Raw genomic sequence first — 22,598 nt, forward strand, 5'->3', positions numbered from 1 at the left:
TCCTGCCTCTCTGATGTGACTCACGGTGCTTGATCACAGCATGTGTGCCTTGCCTGTTTCTCCAGGGTGACTTTCCCCCACATGATGCTTCTTGATCTCTCAAGCAAAAAGACCCTGTTGATCCCATTCCTCTGCTCCTCAGGCAGTACTGGGTGTGTCCTATGGAGGCACTACCCAATGACAGCCTCCTCAAGAGTCCCTGAAGTACTGTGGGCAGGAGAACATTAAGACTGTGTGTGGTACAGTCATCTTTAAGCTCCAGTATATAAGTTAATGATTTTCACCATTGTAGGAATCTTAGAACTTTAAATGATGAAACCAGCTTATGGTGAATTGTACGATAGCATTCACTCTTATATTTAAAAGCACTTGTTCTTTTATTTAATTTTTAAATGTTTTCTTACCTTTGATTTCCTTTGTGCTTTATCCTGAAAATTATCCCTTAAATCTGTAATTTAAGGGGTAAGCTTTTTAAGCTTTTCTGGAATCAAGAAAGGATTTCAACGTTAAATAAATGAACAAATGAATGAATATTTAAGTAAATAAAATATGTTGTCTTAGAGAGCTTACAGTGAAGACCTGGAAAAAAGAAACACTTATTTACCAAATAGAGAAAAACTTCACAAGGCATCTTAAAGCTTATTTTTCACATGTATGAAAGGCAATGATGAACTAAGATTGAATTTCTTTGAGTACAGAACTTTAGAAAATGATCTCAGGTATTTTTTCAAATTGCAATATATTTGACATATAACGCTGTGTAAATTTAAAGCATGTGTGCATGCTGTGTCACTCAGTCATGTCCGACTCTTTGCGACCCTATGGACTGTAGCCTGCCAGGTTCCTCTGTCCATGGGATTTTCCAGGCAAGAATACTGGAGTGGGTTGTCATTCCCTTCTCTAGGGGATCTTCCTGACCCAGGGATCAAACCCGCATCTCCTGTGTCCCCTCCATTGGCAGGCAGATTCTTTACCACAGATTCTGAGCCACCTGGAAAGCCTCGAGATTATCCTTTCTAATGTGTTGAATATATTGGTGTAACCATTGGTAAATTGGTAAAAACCCAAACACTATTAAGCCAAATAAACAACTCATGATTTTCTTTTCTACTGGACATTTAAAATGAACCATTTTAACATGCTGATTTGATACATTCGTGTATTGTAATGTGATGGCCACGTGCTATGCTGTGCTGTGCTAAGTCACTTCAGTTGTGTCTGACTTTTTGCGACCCCATGAACTGTAATCTGTCAGGCTCCTGTCTATGGGATTCTCCAGTCAAGATTACTGGTGTGGGTTGCCAGTTCCTTCTCTAGGGATCTTCCTGACCCAGGGATTGAACCCGTGTCTCTTATGTCTCCCGCATTGATAGGCGGGTTCTTTACCACTAGTGCCACCTGGGAAGCCCTGTGATTGCCACAGAAGTGATAATTAGCACCTGTATGATCTTGAGAATATGTCATAAACACTCAAAAATAGAATATGTGTTTACTAGGAAGAATTTCTGTCCAAAGAAAATTGTGAAATATTGGGAAGAATTAATGAAAGTAGTTATGATTGGGGCTTTTTAGATGATTCTTTAAAAAAGTGTTTTCTTCTGCTTGAGAAGTTCTACACGTAAAAGAAGATAGAATAGATGGGTTAAATAAAAAGTAATTCTTAAAGTAAAAAAATACAATATGTAACTTTCCAATAAACTTATTTTTGGAAAAAATTTTAAAATAGCATATAGTTTTAAAATATTTGGTTTAAAATATTTTTGGTTTTATAATGCACTGTATCACATTTGAAACAATTTTAAATGAACTAATTAGAGGAGAAAATGATGACTATGGGCAAAACACAATAGCAGATCAAATTTGTGATATTTTTTCTTGTTTGTGCTTCTACAGTCAGTTTGAGGACTAGTGCTCTAACTGACTATAGGTTAGAATTGCCAGACCTGATTTAACCATTCACTGAAACCAGAATACACATTGCTATTAGGGTTAAGGATGAATAATTCAAGAAACATTTTGGGGGAGCTCTTTTCACATTGAAACTCTAATCAGTAGGTGGAATTTAATAGCACCTGGATTAAGCAGAAACCAATGAGGTAAAAATTGCTTCCTCTCTACCCATAAAAAAATTTCTCCTTTGCACTAGAAATTTTTAAAAGGAAAAATCATTCAGAGTATATTTTTTGAGCACCTGGAAGGTATAGCAAGTTAGTTGAGAGCCTCTCACATGAGAGAAAAGATATATATGCTTTTGGATCAGAGAGGAATTCACAGCAAAATGTACTCTATTCTACTAGTTCAAGTGGCTTATCTGTGCTGCTTGCCAGTTAATACACACAGATTCGCACATAAACCCACACACACCTACTGCCACTGCTGCTCTCCAAGATTCAGTGTTAAGCAAGGGAATTTCCAGCCAGACACCACTCACTTGCCTTTTACCTCATTTCTTTTTCCTCCCTTCGAATTGACTGGTGTTCAGTATCTCACACGAAGTAACTTATCTGTTTTTTTCCATAACTTCCCGGGGGACCATAAAGATATAGTCTTATCATACATGGTAGAGTGGCTCCTGGCCTGTGCAGGCTTGGCCTAGACTGAGCATTCTGGGAGTGACTGTCTTTGCAGACACAAGTAAATTGAGATGTGGGTTACGTGTGCCTGAGTCTCCTAGGACCCAAGTGGGAGTGTGACTTCAACTTAAAAGCACTAACTTTAGTCCAGTGAGAATCCTTGTTGTGGGGCATTGTTGCATTCTTACAAAGGCCAGTGTGAGCCTAAGGGAGTACAGTTTCCTACTCTGATTTTTTTTTTTTTTTAATTAGCTGAGGGTAAAATGATGATGATATTTTCTGGATCTTGTGGTATCTGTAGTATGCATCGCTTTTCAAAAGCTGTAACTTGTTTTCATTGTCTCAGTCTTATCCTCTAAGAGCAACATGAGTTTAATAGCATGTAAATTCAGCTGCTTTAGACAGTCAGTGAATTAATAGTAAAAAGAAGGGAAAGAACAAATTTGTTACCCATATCCCTTTTTTTTTCTCATTGTGACTACAGAATTTTTTTTTAGTTTTTTATATGTTTCACACACACATAACAACCAGCTTAAATAAACTTCTGTTTTGTTAACCTGGTATTATTTGTTATGGATAAAATACTAAAATCAAGCAAGTTGTGTTTTGATTAAAGAACTTAAACATTTGGTTTTGGTTATCATAGACCTACTGATTTACTAAGTAAAATTTTTTATTTTATTTAATTTTTTTTTTCTTTTTGATAATACGTGCTAAGTCAATTCAGTCGTGCCCTACTCTTTGCGACCCCGTGGACTGTAACCGCCAAGCTGCCCTGTCCCTGGGACGGCACTAGCTTTACTTCTTCCGGGGGCCTGAGGAGCACTGGGTATAGCAGTAGTTACGGGGTAGCTGTATGGTCACGGCCTTAGGTGGTGGGCATCTGGGGTGCCTCAGCTTGCGGATGCCCATTGGTGTCACCAGTAAAGCCACTGGGGGAGGTGGGCGCTGCTCCTTTCCCGCAAGGCACAGGGCAGGCAGTGGCCACAAGCCCAACTCGCTCGAGGACAGGACGCTTCATCTCGCGCTCCAGAAGCGCGTGGTTCTGCAGTGGGATCCCCACGCAGACTCTGGGGGTACTCTAGATGCAGTTGGTGCTGGTGGAAGAGTGGGTTGGCCACCGGGCTGCCCCATCACCCAAGCTGTGCTTGCAAGAGGAAGCCAAGCTGAGCAGCGACAGCACCAGGTGAAAGCTCTGTGGCTCCGGGTTGACATCTGTGCAGAAGATCACGTGCCGGCATGGTCTGATCAGCAGCACCAGGTCCGGCGTGAGGGGCTTGCCCAGGAGCAAGCCCTCGCACGTGTTGTGCAGTTCCGGTGTGTTGGTACCGCCCAGCATCCGCTCTGCTGTGTACTCATCCAGGATACGCTTGCTGCCGCCCACGTATAGCACGTGTTTGATGACCATGCAGTGATCCCGCTCCTCGCCCTGCTTGTAGAGCGCTGCGTCACCGTGCACGAGCACATCGTATACCACGCTGCTCTTGGACACCTCCTTGGAGCGGAGCTGTGTTTGCGCCGACGGGTTCTGCCCGTCACTGTTGCCAGGTGGCTGTAGCTCACGATGGACAAGATCTTGAGGGCAGAGACAATAAGGAAGTCCGCGAGCACGAACCTGACGTTGGTTTGGCCCGACTGATAGTCGTCTCCACCCACAAAAACACGGCGCTACCACGTGAGCTCCAGGGTACCAGGCACTGGCGTGGTCCGTGGGTACCCACCAAGGAAAGCGCAGCCCTTCAAGATGCTGGCCACCCTGGAGAGCGTGGAGGGCAACACTTCCAGGCCCAGCTAGACGGTGCGCAGCAGGGTCTTAGCGGTGTCACTGAGACCCAGGAGCACTTTGCAGAAGTGCTCAGTGTTCGCGGTCCACACTGCGAGGACGTCTCCTCCGGCTGCTGCGTGCGTGCGCGTGCCCGGGATGACGTCGTCGGCGTGCGCGCTCTGGTTAGTTGTGAGGAACTGGGCGGTGGTGGAGGGGGGTGGAGGGGGTGGAGGGGGGTGGAGGGGGGTGGAGGGGGTGGAGGGGGGTGGAGGGGGGTGGAGGGGGTGGAGGGGGGTGGAGGGGGCTGGAGGGGGGTGGAGGGGGGTGGAGGGGGGTGGGGGGGGCGCGGGGGTGGAGGGGGCGCGGGGGTGGGAGGGGGGTGGGAGGGGGGTGGGGGGGGCGGTGGGGATACAGACAGACCAGAGAGGGCTCAGAGTCTCCAAGAGTGGCCACAGTTGCTCCTGCAGGCCTGTGAGTGCCGTGTCACCTCCTGCAGGTTCAGAGAGGATCATGCTCGAGTGGGAGAACAGGCGGTCGTCGAGCACCACCACAGGCAGCACTGAGCTGAAGGTCATGAATAGCTCCTGGCCCTTGTTGTCCAGGCTCAGGCTAACGAGGGCCGCGGGCGTCAGCCAGTGGTTGCAGCTGGCCTCCTTGTGGCGGGGGCAGGTGGCCCAGGACAGGTGCAGTCCAGTATGGCAGGGCTCAGCCTGGAACAGTTGTTCCTGTCCCAGCCGGGCAGGACCCCGAGCCGGGGCACCAGCCGGGCGCCTCGCAGGGTGAAGGACGTGGACCTGGCTTCGCGGTTGACTAATGTGATCCAGTACTTAATATAAGCCCATGGCGTCCGCTGTAGTCCCCTGCGGGCTCTCAACCTTGAACTCGGTTTTCATCCATCACAAGGAGTGGTGTGGAGTCGGCGGGGACAGCAGCAGGTGGCTAAGTAAAACTTTTTATAAAACTTTTAATAGAGCTATAAAGTTAATCATAAAATAAATTTGTTTTATTTAAAGAGATAACACATAACAGTTTAGTTCAACTTGGTTTGATTCAAACATATCCTTCTAGACCTAAGACTTAAACATTTTATCTGGGCATTTCAATGAAAATGAGTCCCTTTGTGTGTGTGTGTGTGTTTAAATTGGAGGATAATTGCTTTACAATGTTGTGTTGGTTTCTGCTGCACAAAAATGCCAATTAGCCCTAAGTATACATATGTCTCCTCTGTCTGGAGCCTTCCTCCCACCTCCCCCAGCCCACCTCTAGGTCATCACAAGAGCACCTGGTTAAGCTCTCTGTGCTACACAGCTGCTTCCCACTAGCTAGCTATTTTACACATGGTAGTGAGTATATGTTAGTGCTACTCTCTGGATGTGTCCCACCCTCTCCTTCCCCTCCTGTGTCCACAGACTGTCCTCTACCTTTGGGTCCATTCCTTCCCTGAAAATAGGTTCATCAGTACCATTTTTCTAGATTCCATATATATGTGTTAATATAGGATATTTGTTTTTCTCTTTCTGACTTACTTCACTCTATATAACATGCTCTAAGTTCATCCACCTCAGTTCAACTGACTCAGTTGCCTTTCTTTTTACAGCTGAGTAATATTCCTTTGTACATTTGTACCACATCTGTCCATTCATCTGTTGATGGATGTGTAGGGTGCTTCCATATCCTGGCAATTGTAAATAGTGCTGCAGTGAACATTTTGGTACACATGTCTTTTTGAATTATGGTTTTCTCAGGTATATGCCCAGTAATGGGATTGCTGGGTCATAAGGTAGTTTTATTCCTAGTTTTCAAAGAAATCTCCATGTTATTTTCCATAGTGGTTGTATCAGTTTGCATTCCCACCATCAATGCTAGAGGGTTCCCTTTTCTCCACATCCTCTCCAACACTGTTTGTAGATTTTTTGGTGATGACCATTCTGACTGGTGTGAGGTGGTACCTCACTGTATTTTGATTTGCATTTCTCTAATAATGAGTGATGTAGAGCATCTTTTTGTGTGTTTGTTAGCCATCTGTATGTCTTTGGAGAAATGTCTGTTTAGATCTTCTGCCCATTTTTTGATTGGGTTGTTTGTTTTTCTGATATTGAGGAGCATGAGCCGCTTGTATATTTTGGAGATTAATCTTTTGTCAGTTGCTTTGCTTGCAACTCCTATTCTGAGGATTGGCTTTTAACCTCATTGATAGTTTCCTTTGCTGTGTAAAAGCTTTTAATTTTAATTAGGTCCCTTTTGTTTTTATTTCCAGTACTCTAGGAGGTGGGTCAAAGAGGATCTTGCTGTGATTTATGTCAAAGAGTGTTTTCTTATGCTTTTCTCTAGGAGTTTTATAGCTTCTGGCCTTACATTTAGGTCTTTAATTCATTTGAGTTTATTTTTGTGTATGATGTTAAGAAACATTCTAATTTCATTTTTTTACATGTAGCTGTCCAGTTCTTCCAGCACCATTTATTGAAGAGGTTGTCTTTTCTTTATTGGGTATTCTTGCCTGTCTGTTTGTCTTACATAGCTGTTGTTCTGATTGACATCTCCTATAAAATTAGTGAAGGGATGACTTAATTCCTTTTATTTCATGACAGTTAATTTCTGTAAGCTCACATAGTCTTACAATTCTTTTATTGTCAGATTTAATATAAAATCTTAGATGGAATGACTGGGATATAGAATCGAAGTATATATGCTGACACAAATTTTAAAACTAAATTGTTTGCATGTTTATTTACTCTATGATAAATAAATAAATATTTACTCTGTGAGGGCTTTCCTGGTAGCTCAGCTGGTAAAGAATCCGCCTGCAATGTAGGAGACCTGGGTTTGATCCCTGGGTTGGGAAGATCCCCTGGAGAAGGGAAAGGCTACCCACTCCAGTATTCTGGCCTGGAGAATTCCATGGACTGTATAAATCTATGGAGTTGCAAAGAGTCAGATGCAGCTAAGCGACTTTCACTTTACTCTATGAAGCCCTTTAAACACTAGATGTCACTAAAAATATGTCATGATAAATTTTGTTATGCATCAAGTGGATGTAGTATTAATTTTATGACCTTGTAAGTTGGTACATACTTTGTTCAAATTTTTTAAACATTTAAAACAACTGAAGTGCTACTAGTGCAGTTGATTATTGAAAGAGGTAATAAAATCACCAAACTGCAGAAATACAGAATTTGTAATTAAAGCTATTCAGTGTTCAGTGGATAACAGATATTACGTTTCTGAAGGCTTTTTCATCATATGTGTTTGCTCTCTAAATTCACTAAGGGAAAGAACTACTTTGCAAATGAACTTAATGGATAGGTCCTTTTTATTTGTTTGGCTGCGCTGCACTGGATCTTAATTGTGGCCCTTGGTATCTTTGATCTTCATTGTGGTGGCATGTGAGCTCTGTATTGTGGCATGTGGGATCTAGTTCCCCGACCAGGAATTGAACTGGGACCCCCTGTATTGGGAGTGCAGAGTCTTAGCCACTGGACCCCCAGCAAAGTCCCCACTGAATAGGTTCTCGAACCATTTGATAATCTGATTAATGATGAAGCGTGACATATGAGCACATTGATAAGAGATTTAAATTCTGGACATGTAATACTTCCTCCAACAAAAATAACATAAAACTGGTGATGTGCCACTCCATGAGGACATCAATGACTCACAATAGATTTATCATCAGTCCAAGGAATATTTCCAATTAGTCACTGCACAGAAAGCTTTGAAATGACCCGAAATATCACATAAAGAGTTTCCTAAATTTTGACAGCTGTCCTAAAATTTTACCCATTATTAGTAGATAATTTGTGAAGTGGAAAGAAACTTTTATTTACTATTGCAGGTAAACACAGTAAGATCAACTGTGCTAGAGGAAAGCCCGAGTTATCTCCTTTGTCCTGTGGAGACAGGATTGATGAGGCTAGCCAGTCACCAGGGAGGGTGTGTTAGGTGGTAACACAATTCCAGTGTTCCATAGTGTCTGGATCTGGTGATATTTGTAGTATTTGCGTGCTTTAAAAAGTTTCTCATTTGTTGTGACTTCTCATTACAAACATGTTATTTATTTTTGTATATAATGTTGTATTTTTTTCTTAAATAGGGCTCAGAAATGGTATAAGCTTCAGATTGCACAAATTATTCATTGTTAGTCCATACAGTCTCTGCTTTTTTTTCACTATTGGACTTTTGTTTATGTTGTTTTCTTTGTTTTTTATGTCCTTTCTCTCAGTATTGCCTTTCTAATTTCTACTTGCCTAGGACTATAAGACCTGGTATATATATCATATTTCCTTCATGAAAAGGGCTTTGATCTCTCTCTCAAAATTCTACATTTCCTCAAGTCAATCAAGAATAATTTCTCCATCATCTAGAGAAATGTATTTTTATTTCTTTTGTGACATGTTAATTTGTATATCTTATATATGCTTATGAAGGTGTTATTTTTCCCTGTTGGGGTCTTAACTTTCTGATGAAAGAGTCTAAATCTTACCCATATGCATCCTGTGTAATACTTAGCACAGTAATTTATATCATAGGTATCCCCAAATATGTGTAAAATAATAAAGGCATGAACATTATTTGATCTGAGGGTCACAGCATAACGTTTTTCTCTGCCTATTTATTTGAACTCTGAATATTTTGGTCTTAGGTGTATGCTTGTATTTAAAATAAAATACGCAACAACCAGACTCTTGGAGAAAATAAAGGAGGGTATTCTACGTTTACAAGAAATAATGGTCCTATCTCGATATTGGCAACATTACAAGACCACAGATACCTCTGCCAGCATATATTTAGTCTACATCAGAAGGCAGCAAACTATAGCCCATGGGCTAACTCCAGTCAGCTGCCTACTTTTGTAAATAATGTTTTATTGAAACACAGCTGATTCGTTTCTATCATGTCTGTGGTTGTTTTCAAGCCACAAAAGCACATTTGAGTTGTTTTGACAGACTGTTAAAGTGAGCAGAGCCTAAAATCTTTATCATCTGATTCTTTAACAAGAAAATTTTGCTGACCTCTGATATGAATCTTGTTGGTAGTTAGGTAGCCAGATGACCATATAGGAGAATCCAAAGCTTTACTTCTACAAAATGAGTTGGGAAAAAGAGAACTACTAAAATTTTAGCTTTGGAGTTACCACTTTTTCAGAGTTTTTGAAAGGTTAGTTTTCTCTTGGAGCATGTACACCCCATTGGGTAGTAGGAGCTACTTCATAGAAATTTGCAAACAGTGGCGAAAGACCAACACATTTTAGTTCCACACTAAGTAGGCCAACCAGTAGTCACCGAATCAGTAACTTTTGAAGTCCTACCATTCAGTTCAGTTCAGTCGCTCAGTCGTGTCTGACTCTTTGCAACCCCATGGACTGCAGCATGCTGGGCCTCCCTGTCCATCACCAACTCCCGGAGCTTGCTCACACTCATGTCCATTGAGTTGGTGATGCCGACCCTGTCGTCCCCTTCTCCTCCCGCCTTCAATCTTTCCCAGCATCAGCGTCTTTTTCAATGAGGCCGCTTTTCGCATCAGGTGGCCAAAGTATTGGAGTTTCAGCTTCAACATCAGTCCTTCCAATGAATATTCAGGGTTTATTTCCTTTAGGATGGACTGGTTGGATTTCCTTGCAGTCCAAGGGACTCTCAAGAGTCTTTTCTAACCACCACAGTTCAAAAGCATCAATTCTTCAGTGCTCAGCTTTCTTTATAGTCCAACTCTCACATCCATACATGACTACTGGAAAAACCATAGGTTTAACTAGATGGACCTTTGTTGGCAAGGTAATGTCTTTGCTTTTGAATATGCTGTCTAGGTTGGTCATAGCTTTGCTTCCAAGGAACAAGCGTCTTTTAATTTCATGGCTTCAGTCACCATCTGCAGTGATTTTAGAGCCCCCCAAAATAAAGTCTGCCACTGTTTCCATTGTTTCCCCATCTATTTGCCATGAAGTTATGGGACTGGATGCCATGATTTTAGTTTTCTGAATGTTGAGTTTTAAGCCAACTTTTTCACTCTCTTCTTTCACTTTCAACAAGAGGCTCTTTAATTCTTTGCTTTCTGCCTTAAGGGTGGTGTCAGTCCTACAAGGCCCTGACAGATGCATTAACTGGCAGTGGGGGGTGGCATTTGGGGGAGACAAGAATTCCAGTGCTCTCCATGGCATTCGCTGATTTCAGCACAGCGAGGTAGGTCTATGGTGATCTCAGTGTGTAAAGGAAATTCTTTTTCTTTGAACTCCCACAACAGTTAATCACTGCTGTTGCACACCAGGACACTGGTTACTGTTATCAAAAGAAGCCATTGCTGTGGTCTTTCTGGAAGCCAAGGAGAAAAAGCTTAGAATTTTTAAAGGTTAAGGATTTTAGTCCTTGCTTTGTATATCCATCCCTGGGTAGCATGGGATGGGTACAAAGGTATAATGCTTAGCATCTGCCCTTCCCAGCTCACGTTAAAATAAACACACACACAGACTCACTCTCACACTCTGTATTGTGCATAGTAGGCCTGGCCCCATCCAGTGAAGGATGGATCTGGTATGCAGAGTGACGGCTGTGTCCTGAGATGACAGGCCCTGGAATAGGAGACCTTTATCACGTAGGCAACTGGCGTCCATTCTCTGCTTTTTCTCGGTGCCCTTCACCTGCCTCAGCTTCTTATAACCTCTCTGCCCTACCTTTTCCTGTTCAGACCAATTTCCAATCTTCCAGGAGTAGGAGATCAAGTCATGGGGCAACCAAATTAAAACCTAGCCTCCCATGAAATATTGAAGGTGGAGAGATTTCAAGAGGGCACTTGAGGGGCTTCCCTGGTGGCTTCGTGGTAAAGAATTTGCCTGCTAAGGTGGTTCAATCCTTGATCTGGGAAGATCCCACACTGCATGGAGTGGCTAAGCCTGTGTACCACAGTTATGGAGACTGTGCTCTGGAGTCGGGAGCGCAACCACCGAGTCCCAGGTGCCTAGAGCCTGTGCTTCGCAATTATAGAAACCGCTGCAATGAGAAGCCCCCACTACTCGAAGCAACTACAGAAAAGCCCACACAACAACAAAGACCCAGTACAGCCAAAAATAAATACATCAATAAATAAAGGAAAAAAAAGAGGACACCACTGCAGAAAAGCCAGCTCTGCTTCGCAAAATTGAGGTGGTTCAACAGGCTGTATACTCCAAAAAGTTGTGCTCTGTGGTGAGAGCAATAAAGGGTCCCGCTGAGCAGACCCAGAGCCGCTTCCTTCTTATCCCTGAGACTACCATGTGGGAATGAGCGCCTTAGATGAAAACACAAAGCCAGAATATTTATATTAAGAAAAAAGTTAAAATACTCAAGATACACCATCTGCACACAACTAGTCCAGTTGGCATTCTGAGACAGCAGGATGCAAGGTGCGATTTTCTAAGGGAGCAAATACATATGAGTGTATTGGCTCAGAAGGCTGTATGAGTGGGAGTGGGCAGCTGAGTAGCAGGTCTGCAGCTGTTGCCCGGAGCAGCCCTTTTGCCTATCATCATAACACACTTCTTGGGACGGTTCTTGGCACCCTGTTTCAGGAGGAGTGGGTTATGAGGAGACGACGTGGAAAAACTCTGACCTTACCTCGGAGAGATTCTGTCCTATGGAATATAGTGACCGGTGGGTTGAACCCATGATCCTGATTCATGCCTTATCTTTTCATTCTGGCATGGCAGATATTATTATTACATATCCCTCTTTAAAAGGAAAACACCTTTTCTACTCTGGCCACTTTCAAAGGCTGGAGATTCTGGGGGCAGAGACTTGGGTAAAGCGTGCAGGCCCTAGAGGGAATTTCTTCCAAAGGCCTCCTGTGCATGTGAGCAGAGCATGGATGGAGTTCCTTTGCCTCACCACCACTCCAACCCACGGGGGAAGAGGGGCCAACAGTGTGGACCTGGCCTGAGATACATGGCAGTACCAGCTGCCCCTACCCGCCCTGTCCCTGCTTTGTCACTCTGCAGATTGATGTCTGCACCTGGAAACTTTCCTGTTGGCAAAAGTATGTCCCCACACTGGGGCTCAATTCTCAGTCTCTAAAGCAGGGCAAGGCCCTGGATCTCATCGACCTCCCTGGAGTCAGGCTTTCCCGGTGAGCTGGAGACTTTCAGGGGACAGGAAGCCATGTGTGGCGGATGCTCTGGCAGATGCAGCGTGTCTGGACCTGGGGTGCCCCCTTGCACTCTTGGCCTGTTGGTCTAGACGTTCACAGTTGCAGCATCTGTCTTCCTTTCATCTTTCTTCTGCATGTGGTTCCCCTTTGGCCACCTCTCACTCCCAGTACATGTAACACCCAGCACAGCTGGTGACACTGAGAGATTCCAGTCCCTAAGGGGACTTCTCAACGGTGAACTCCAGTGCCCCATCTTCCTTCAGACCCTGGAAACCCTCCGTGTGTCATTCACTCTGGGGCACAAAGTGCGGCACAAGCTTGGTGCTGTTGTTCATGAACAGCAAGTCTGACCCATGTTCCTGCTGAGACCCACTTACAGGTGCTGGCATGGTGCTGCAGCTGCAGCTCTGCCATCCAGGCCATGTGCTCTGGCACGTTGGTGCAGCCACCTGCAAACTGCTGGCCTGACCTGGAGACCATGGTGGTCAGTGAGGTCCTGATCAGGGAGTTGCTGCCCCCCTGAGAGTCAGAGGCAAAAAGGTGGGAGAAGAGGCTGCTGCAGCTGCTCTCATACCCCAGGTGATGCTTATGACACCAGCATTTGAGAATCATGATTTAGTTAGACAAGAGAGTGAGGAGCAGGTTTAAAGAAGTGTATAAGCATATACGAAAACTTGCTTATGATAGACCTACAGCTTCCAAAGCACACACTGGGCAGGTTCAGGAAAGTGCTCATGGAATGGGGATTTGAGATTGGGCTGGGTGATGGGCAAGGCGTCAGATATTTGGCATCTGGACTCTGACCGGTTCTGGGAGGGTAGACTTGGGCCTGCGGTGCTTAGGAAGAATCTCAGAAACCATTAGAGGTGAGGTGTCTGAAATAATTGAAAAGAGAAGAAAATTGCATTTAGCTGTGCAATTTATTCAAGATCCAGTCATAATTTTAGATCTACTAGTTCCCACCCAGGTCTCATTGCAATAGCACCAAAATGGAGGTTGGTGCTTTTACTACTTGAAGAGCACTCAGCTTAGCGTCTCAGTCTCATCTTTCAAGTGAGTCTAACATGAACGTGAATGAATTTTTTTCTAATACTTGAAATAGACAATTTTTTTCTTCATTTTGACTTTTCAGCCCCTCTTTGGTCTAAATCTTCTAGGACTACTTAATACATGCTTGTGTGAAGACCTCTTGCGTGATCCAGCTAGAACCAGGGTAGGGGTTTCTGATTCTTCAACTATTTTGAAAATAAGACAATACAAAAAGGTAAAATCATTTGCATAATTAGTTGCAACTTATATTGGTCTATGCCCCCTTTCCTCCTCCTGCCCCCCTCCTGTATGCTCAAAGGATAGATACAAGGTGAGATAGAAAAAAATCAGAGCAAAATGAATTTTACATTTTCTGCATTTGACTGCTTTGTTCTTTCTACTATTTAGTGGTACCAGAGTATGAACTGTTTGTAAGTATTTTCATAATGTAAGTGCCTATCTTCATCAGGGGTATTTTTTCCTCACTAAGACTATTCACTCTTATTTGCATAGTGAAATCACAGAAACGTGCAAAAGACACAAATCACTGAAATTCAGACTATTTATTTTTAGCTGTAAGTGGTTCTGATCAGCATGCATATCTGTGTCACTCACTGCATATTTACCATGGATTATTAATTCTTTATGTTCACTAAGGCATATCTCTCAGTCTTAAAGTTACTTTGTATTCCATCAGATTTATGGTACATAGTAAATCCTCAATACATATGAGCTGATTTATACAGCTGGGAAAGAGAATAGATTCAAAGTCATTGATAACGCCAGTTGGAAAATTTGCGATCTGTACAACTGCACATGGATGAACATTTATAAGTGAAGCGTATGGTGGATAATGTGAGAATACGCTAGCAAGCATTATTTGTGAAAGGTGGGCAATTCTTGATGCACTGAGAAATTTACAAAAGAATAGTGATATATTGGAAAGCTTGTCTGTAAGATTTGCACCCTTAAACATTTTCCAAAGTTAGAGAAAAGGATATTATAAATCCTTTTTGGAACCGTTACTGCAATTTGCATACATAGGTACTCTCCAGAGACCCCTGGTGATCAGTTTCTTCTTTTTGATAAAGATGGAGCAGGTTTTAGCTACCTGGCTGACCACACCTTATACATACACTGCATCTGTCAGGAACACTCTTCACCTCCAGTGGCCCCATCCTAGAAAGTGCCCATGTGTGATATTCTAGAAAGTACCCACGTATGATATCCTAGAAAGTGCCCGCGTGTGATATTCTTTGCTTAATTTCTAGGTATAAGTATTTCTCTTTCCAATTTGTTATATCAAAGGTTGGGGATATTTTGAAATATTAAGAAACGAATGAAAACCCATATGGCAGAGATTTTTTAAAGACATGTTTATCACCATTTTGGGAGTGATAAGGAAGCTATTCTGTCTTCACTAAGGACAAAGTAATTATTAATATGCTTAAATTTCTGGGAAGTGTACTGAGAATAGACACAAGGAAGCGTTACTCTGTAGAGGGTGTTGTTAGGTCCTTGAATGGGTGACATAGGAGGTAGATCACTTTGATTTTCATTAATAATTCTTGGGTATCTTACTAAGATCTGAATTCTAGAATTTTGAATTCTGGTACATTTCTTTTACTTTGGAAATAAGCAAAACCAAAAATTCCCACCAAAATGTCCTTTCTTTAAGGCCTCAGTTCTTCATAGAGCTAGTGATAATGGATAGAATATGGAAGATTTCACTGAAGACTAGGAGTGCTGCTGTAGAAAGGTATTTGAGGAGTTTTATTAAGTGAGAAAAAGCAGGATGCTCTTATGGCATGTATAACTATGGCTGCCTTCAAAAAGGCAAGCATGGTGTTAGAAAACAGGAGTGTGAGAGGGATTGTTTTTATAGTGAACCAACCTTGGTAGCTCATCTGGTAAAGAATCCACCTGTAGTGCTGGAGTCCCTGATTTGATTCCTGGGTTGGGAAGAACTCCTGGAGAAGGGGTAGGCTACCTACTCCAGTATTCTTGGGCTTCCCTGGTGGCTTAGACAGTAAAGAATCTGCCTGCAATGCAGGAGACCTGGGTTCAGTCCCTGGGTTGGTAAGATCCCCTGGAGGAGGGCATGGCCACTGACTCCAGTATTCTTGCCTAGAGAATCCCATTGACAGGGGAGCCTGGCAGGGTCCAGTACATGGGGTCTCAGAGTCAGACACGACTGAGCGATTTTTCACTTTTTCAAGTGCATATATTGCCTATTCTGAAACAAGTAAGATAATAAAAATCAAAAAAATCTTCATTTGGGAACAACAAAAGCAATAACACCCTGAATTCATCTAATGTTGACCAATAGGGGTGTAGTTAGATAGATCACAACACTCCATCTAATGGAATAAACTGCCCCTGTTAAAAAGAATGAGATAGGCATAGAGAAGGTGATAAGTGAACAAAAGCAAAATGCAGTATGTACAAAGCTTCCCTTCTGTACATTTTTTAAAGGTCACTTTATATACATAAACTCTTCTACGTACCAGTGTTGTTCTCTGGAAGGACACATGTGGAAGGATGAATAAGGTTTTCCCATGGGGAGAGAACAGAGGGTGAACGAATGGGGAGGATGGTTTTATTTGTCATAAATTTCTGGGTATTTATAGTGTGTGTGTGTGTTACTTTAATGAATGCTTAAAAATTATATTACGCCTTTGTGAAAAAGTTCAGTGTCACATTTCATATTTTCCTAAACTGATGTGAATCCAAGTGGACAAATTATGTAATATTACAGGAAACACCTGTAAAAATTTCACAAGTAGATAGCAGCTAATCCATTCTAGACATTTTCTTTTTCTTCTCTTTTTTTCAGTCACACTCTTTCTTTAGAAGTGATTTATTAAAAATGGTTGGATTTTCCAAATTATTAGCAACAATATGATGCAGTGGAAATAGTAGCAGCCTGAGAGTCTCACTATGACTTCCACTTGGACCCCTTCAGCCTAAGACCCAGCAAATTTCTGTGTTCAAAGAAAGAGGTGACTAGTTCATCTTTAAGATTCTGTCCCACCTTAGAATCCCAGAATTCTCTTACTGCTAGGAAGTAGAGAATTCAATGCTGATTTTAGTAACATTGAATTTAAAGATTTAAATCTGTGATTTAAAGATTTTTAGCATTCTATGTGATCTTATATATCAGCAATTAGGAATGCTGGCTCTTACACCAATGTGTGTAGGTTAGTATCTTGGTAGAGGCTTGGTGATTATGGTTGATATAATAATGACCCTTCAAAGATGGCTTTGCTTTAACCCCTGAAACCTGTACATGCTGTATGTACACATTGCCTAAAGTAACAAAAGGATTTTTGTAGTCGCTTTTGTTCAGTTCAGTTCAGTTGCTCAGTCGTGTCCGACTCTTTGTGACCCCATGGACTACAGCACGCCAGGCTTCCCTGTCCATCACCAACTCCCAGAGCTTGCTCAAACTTATGCCCATCATGTTGGTGATGCCATCCAATCATCTCATTCTCTGTTGTCCCCTTCTCCTCCTGCCTTCAATCTTCCCCAGAATCAGGGTTTTTTCTAATGAGTCAGTTCTTTGCATCAGGTGGCCAAAGTATTGGAGTTTCAGCTTCAGCATCAGTCCTTCCAGTGACTATTCAGGACTGATTTCCTTGAGGGTTGACTGGTTTGATCTCTTTGCTGTCCCAGTCTTCTCCAACACCACAGTTCAAAAGCATCAATTCTTTGGTGCTCAACTTTCTTTATAGTCCAGCTCTCACATCCATACATGACTACTGGAAAAACCATAGCTTTGACTAGTTGGACTTTAGTTGGCAAAGTAATATCTCTGCTTTTTAATACGCTCTCTAGGTTGGTCATGAATTTTCTTCCAAGGAGCTAGTGTTTTTTAATTTCATGGCTGCAGTCACCATCTGCAGTGATTGTGGAGCCCAAGAAAATAAAGTCTGTCACTGTTTCCATCGTTTCCCCATCTGTTTGCCATGAAGTGATGGGGTCAGATGCCATGGGACTGGAGTCCCTTTTGTAGTTGTGATTAATTTAATGATTTTTGAGATAGGAAGATTATCCTGAAATATCATAATCTTTGTAAGTGGGAGGCAGGAGGGTCAGTATCAGGGCTGGGAGAGGTAAAGATGACATTAGAGGTCATAGAATCAGAGAGAGATTTAAGGATGGTATACTTCTGACTTTGAAGACAGAAGAAAGGACCTAGGCCAAGGAACGCAGGAAATCTCCAGAAGCTGGAAAAGAAAAAGGAATAGATTTTTCTCTTGAAACTCCAGAAGGAACAAAATCCTTCTGACACCTTGATTTTAGCCCAGTGAAACCCATTTTGTACTTCTGATCTCCAGAATGGTATCTTAGTATCTTAATAAGTTTATATTGCTTTAAATCACTAAGTCATGGTAATTTGTTACAGCAGCAATAGGAAACTAATGCTGTGATATACATGTAGGATTCAAACTTAAGGGTCATATCAACTGTTGTATGTGTTTCCATCTTCTTTAATACAAATAGAAATTGTCAATCAAATCAAGACTGAAGAAAATTTGTGATCACTCACTACCAATCAATAATACACATAAAATGTTGTTGACTTTTATAGACAAAATATAGGAAAAGGCAAATCAATAGGTAAGTTTAAGGAACTTCCCTGACTTTTAATTGTAAATGTGGACTATTTCAGAAGGATAAGTTGCCAATAATCATTTGATGAGACTAAGAATGAGGGAATAATATTATGCTTGGCATGGGTGGTGGAAAACTGTATGGGACTGTCTCAGTTTTTTCCTAGCCTTCTAATGTAAATGGCTCTTTAGGAAAAGGTGACATTTTTGTAATGGTATCAAACCGTGCCTGTAAGAATGATTAACAGTGGCAAACTTAAGTCCTGGTTCACTGTCCATCTGCATCCATTTTACTCTAGCTCAGCACTTCTCTGTCAGTTACAATTTTAAATGTCAAGCACAACTCAAGTGGGACTTATGGAGAAGGGAATTTCTAAACATAATATATTACAAGTGTCTTGTTTTCCTTCAGAATTGACCATGTTTACCAAGATTTACTGTGCTTTTTTTTCCTCCCTGTGCTTTTCCCCCCACCTGTACAGAGAGAGAGAGAATGTTGATGAGAGACATCCTGTAGCAGTGATAAGTCACTTTGAAGCCACGGTGACCTTTAGGGGAGGCTAATTTCAGGGTTTTCCCCTGAAGTCCATCCTCTGCCTGATGGCCTTTATTATCAGGAAATCCTGTTTTATTTCACATTCAGTGAAATGTGTTTGGGGAGGAGGGTGGGTGGAAAGAAGTGAATTCCTTGAATAGGGACAGAACTGCAAATTCGGTGAGTGAATGAGTAAGAATCTACTATAATCAGAGAGACACATCTTTTTGATGTCATAGAGGAACATAGCAAGCTATTTACTTCTGCTCTCTAGAAACTTTATTAGAACTGTGGGCTCTGCCTTGACAGACTCTGGGTTTGAAATTTGAATTTGTCACTTAGATTCGCTGGTGATATAGAATACTGTGTGGCACTTATCCTTAATATTATCTTCCATTTCAGACTGTTTGTAATAGAAAAAAGAGTAAGAGAGGTAACTTTGCTATTCTAATGCTTTTGACATATGCCCATATAGAGAACTGGGAGAGAAGAAAATATAGTATCTCTCAATTACATAAAACATTTCATCTCAATTGACTCTTTGACAGTGTCTTGATTCATGATGCCTTGTAATTAGGTATATTTTCCCTTTCTAAAAGCGTTTTAGCAAGAAATCTATCTTATTTTAGATGTATTAGATACTTGAAGAAAATATGCAAAGAGATAATATCTGAAATTAAAAGGAACTAGTGACCCAAGCTCGGGAAGCACAGAGTCACGTATAGGTTAAACCCAACATATGTGTCTTAACATGCTGAGACACATATTAATCAAATTGACAGGAATTAAAGACAAAGAGGGAAAATATTAAAAGCAGCAAGTAACAGAGAAAGCAATTCTCTGTAGGATTATCAGCTGATTTTTCAGCAGAAATTCTGCAGGCCAGAAGGTCATAGCATGCTATATTTAAAGTGATGACAGGGAAAACCTACAACCCAAAATACTCTACCCAGCAAGACTTTCAGATTTGATGGATAGATCAGAAAGTTGTACAGACAAGAAAAAGCTAAGAGAACTCAACACACCAAATTCAGCATTTAAACAAATGCTAAAGGAACTTCTCTAGGTGAAAAAGAAGAGGCCACAACTAGAAACAAGCAAATTATGAATTGGAAAGCTCAGCAGTAAAGGCAAACATACAGTTAAGGTTAGGAAATCATCCACAAACAAATATGATACCAAAACTAGCAATCATGAGAAGAGGAGAGTACAAATGCAGAATATTTGAAATTAAGAGGCCAGCAGTTAAAACAGTCGTGTGTGTGTGTGTGTGTGTGTGTGTGTGTGTGTGTGTGACTGCTATGTCAAAACTTCATGGTAACTACAAACTGAAAATTTGCAATAGATACTCAAATAAAAGGAAAAGGAATACAAATACAACACTAAAAATAGCCATCAAATTACCAGAGAAAGGAACAAAAGAGGAAGGGAAGGAAAAAGACTGACAAAAGCAAATCCAAAACAGTTAACAAAATGGAAATAAGAACATACACATCTACAATTACCTTAAAATACAAACAGATTAAATGCTCCATACAAAAGACATATATTGGGTGAATGAATACAAAATAAAGACCTACGTATATGCTGTACAAAACAGACCCACTTCAGATAAGGGACACATACAGACTGAAAGTGATGGGATGGAAAAAAGTGTTCCACGCAAATGGAATTCAAAATAAATCTGGAGTAGCAATACTCACATCAGGCAAAATAGACTTTAAAATAAAGACTTTTACAAGAGACAGAGAGGGACACTGCATAATGATCAAGGGATCAATCCAGGAAGAAAATAGAACAGTTGTAAATATATAATGCATCTAGCATAGGAGCACCTCACTATATAAGGCAAATGCTAATAGCCATAACAGGAGAAAGTTAACACAATAATAATGGGGACTTTATTGTTTTAAGGACACCCTGTCTACATAAATGGATACATCAGCCAGAGAGAAAAATCAATTAGGAAACATAGGCCATAATTGACACATCAAATCAAATGGACTTAATTGATACTTGTAGAGTATTCTATCTGAAAGCAGCAGAATACACATTCTTTTCAAATGCACATGGAACATTCTCCAGGATCACATGCTGGGCTGCAAAGCATGGCTTGATAATTTAAGACAGTTGAAATCACATCAGGCATCTTTTCTAATAACAATGCTGTGTGATTAGAAGTCAAGTACAAGAAAAAACGGAAAAAAAAAAAAAAAACCAAAACCATAAGCACATGGAGGCTAAACAATATGCTAAACAACCAGTGGATCACTGAAGAAATCAAAGAGGAAATTAAAAAAAAAAATACCTAGAGACCACTGAAAGCAAAAACATGATGATCCAAAACCTATGGGATGCAGCAAAAGCACTTGTAAGAGGGAATTTTACAGCAATATAATCTTACCTCAGGAAACATCTCAAATAAACAACCTTATACCTAAAGCAACTAGAGAAAGAAGAACAAACAAAAACCTAAAGTTAGTAGAAAAGAAAAGAAATCATAAAGTTCAGAGAAGAAATAAATGAAACAGAGATGAAGAAAATAGTGTTAAGGATCAATAAAACTAAAAGCTGGTTCTCTGAAAAGATAAACAAAATAGATAAACCTTTAGTTAGACTCATCAAGAAAAAAAAGGAAGACTCAAATCAATAAAATTAGAAATGAAAAAGCAGAAGTTACAATTGACACCAAAGCAATACAAAGGATCACAAGAGACTATTACAAATAACTATATGCCAATAAAATGGACGACCTGGAAGAAACGGACAAATTCTTATAAAGGTACAATTTCCCAAGATTGACCAGGAAGAAATGAGAAATATGAAAAAATCAATCACAAGAACTGGGATTGAAACCGTGATTTAAAAACCTCCCAACAAATAAAAGTTCACTACCAGATAGCTTCACAGGCGAATTCTGTCAAACATTTAGAGAAGAGTTAACACCTGTCCTTCCAAAAAATTGCTGAGGAAGGAGAACTCCCAAGCTCATTCTATGAGGCCACCACCACCCTGATACCAAAACCAAAGATATCACAAAGCAAATTTCAGGCCAATATCACTGATGAGCAGAGAAGCAAAAATCTTCAGCAAAATAGTAGCAAACAGAATCCAACAGTACATTCAAAAGATCATATACCATGATCAAGTAGACTCCAAGGGAATGCAAGGATTTTTCAGTGTCTGCAAATCAATCAGTGTGATACACCACATCAGCAAAAGGAAAAATAAAAACCATGTGATCATCTCAATAGATGCAGAAAGAACTTTTGACAATATTCAGCATCCATTTATGATAAAAAAAAATCATCCAGAAAGTGGGCATAGAGGGAACATACCTCAACAGAATAACAATAACCATATGTGACATAATAACCATATGTGACAAACCCACAGCTAACATCATACTCAGTGGTAAAAAGCTGAAAGCCTTTACTCTAAGATCAGGAACAAGACAAGAATGTCTACTTTCACCACTTTTATTCAACATTGTTTTTGAGGTCCTGACCACAGCAATCAGAAGAGAAAAAGAAGTAAAAGGATTCCAAATTGGAAAAGAAGAAGTTAAACTGTCACTCTTTGCAGATGACATGATACTCTACATAGAAAATTCTAAGATATTACCAGAAAGCCACTAGAGCTCATTAATGAATTTGGTAAAGTTGCAGGATACAAAAGTAATACACAGAAGTCCATTGCATTTCTATACACTAACAGCAAAAGATCAGAAATAGAAATTAAGGAGACAATCTTATTTGTCATTTCATTGAAAAGAATAAAATACCTAGGAATAAATCTACCTAAGGAGTAGTTAAGTAGATTTATTGGAAAAGACCCTAATGCTGGGAAGGATTGAGTGCAGGATGAGAAGAGGGTGACAGAGGATGAAGTGGTTGGATGACATCATCAACTCAATGGACTTGAGTTTGAGAAAACTCCAGGAGATAGTGAAGGACAGAGAAACCTGATGT

General features: G+C 41.0%; 1 pseudogene; it reads right to left on the reverse strand.

Moving 5' to 3' along the window:
• Nucleotides 1-3,441: 3,441 nt before the first annotated feature.
• On the reverse strand, nt 3,442-12,927 carry LOC145521896 (inositol-3-phosphate synthase 1 pseudogene; annotated as a pseudogene).
• Nucleotides 12,928-22,598: the final 9,671 nt, after the last annotated feature.

The sequence above is a fragment of the Giraffa tippelskirchi genome, chromosome 9, assembly GCF_054371585.1.
Source record: "Giraffa tippelskirchi isolate mGirTip1 chromosome 9, T2T-mGirTip1v1.2.pri, whole genome shotgun sequence".
NCBI lineage: Eukaryota > Metazoa > Chordata > Mammalia > Artiodactyla > Giraffidae > Giraffa > Giraffa tippelskirchi.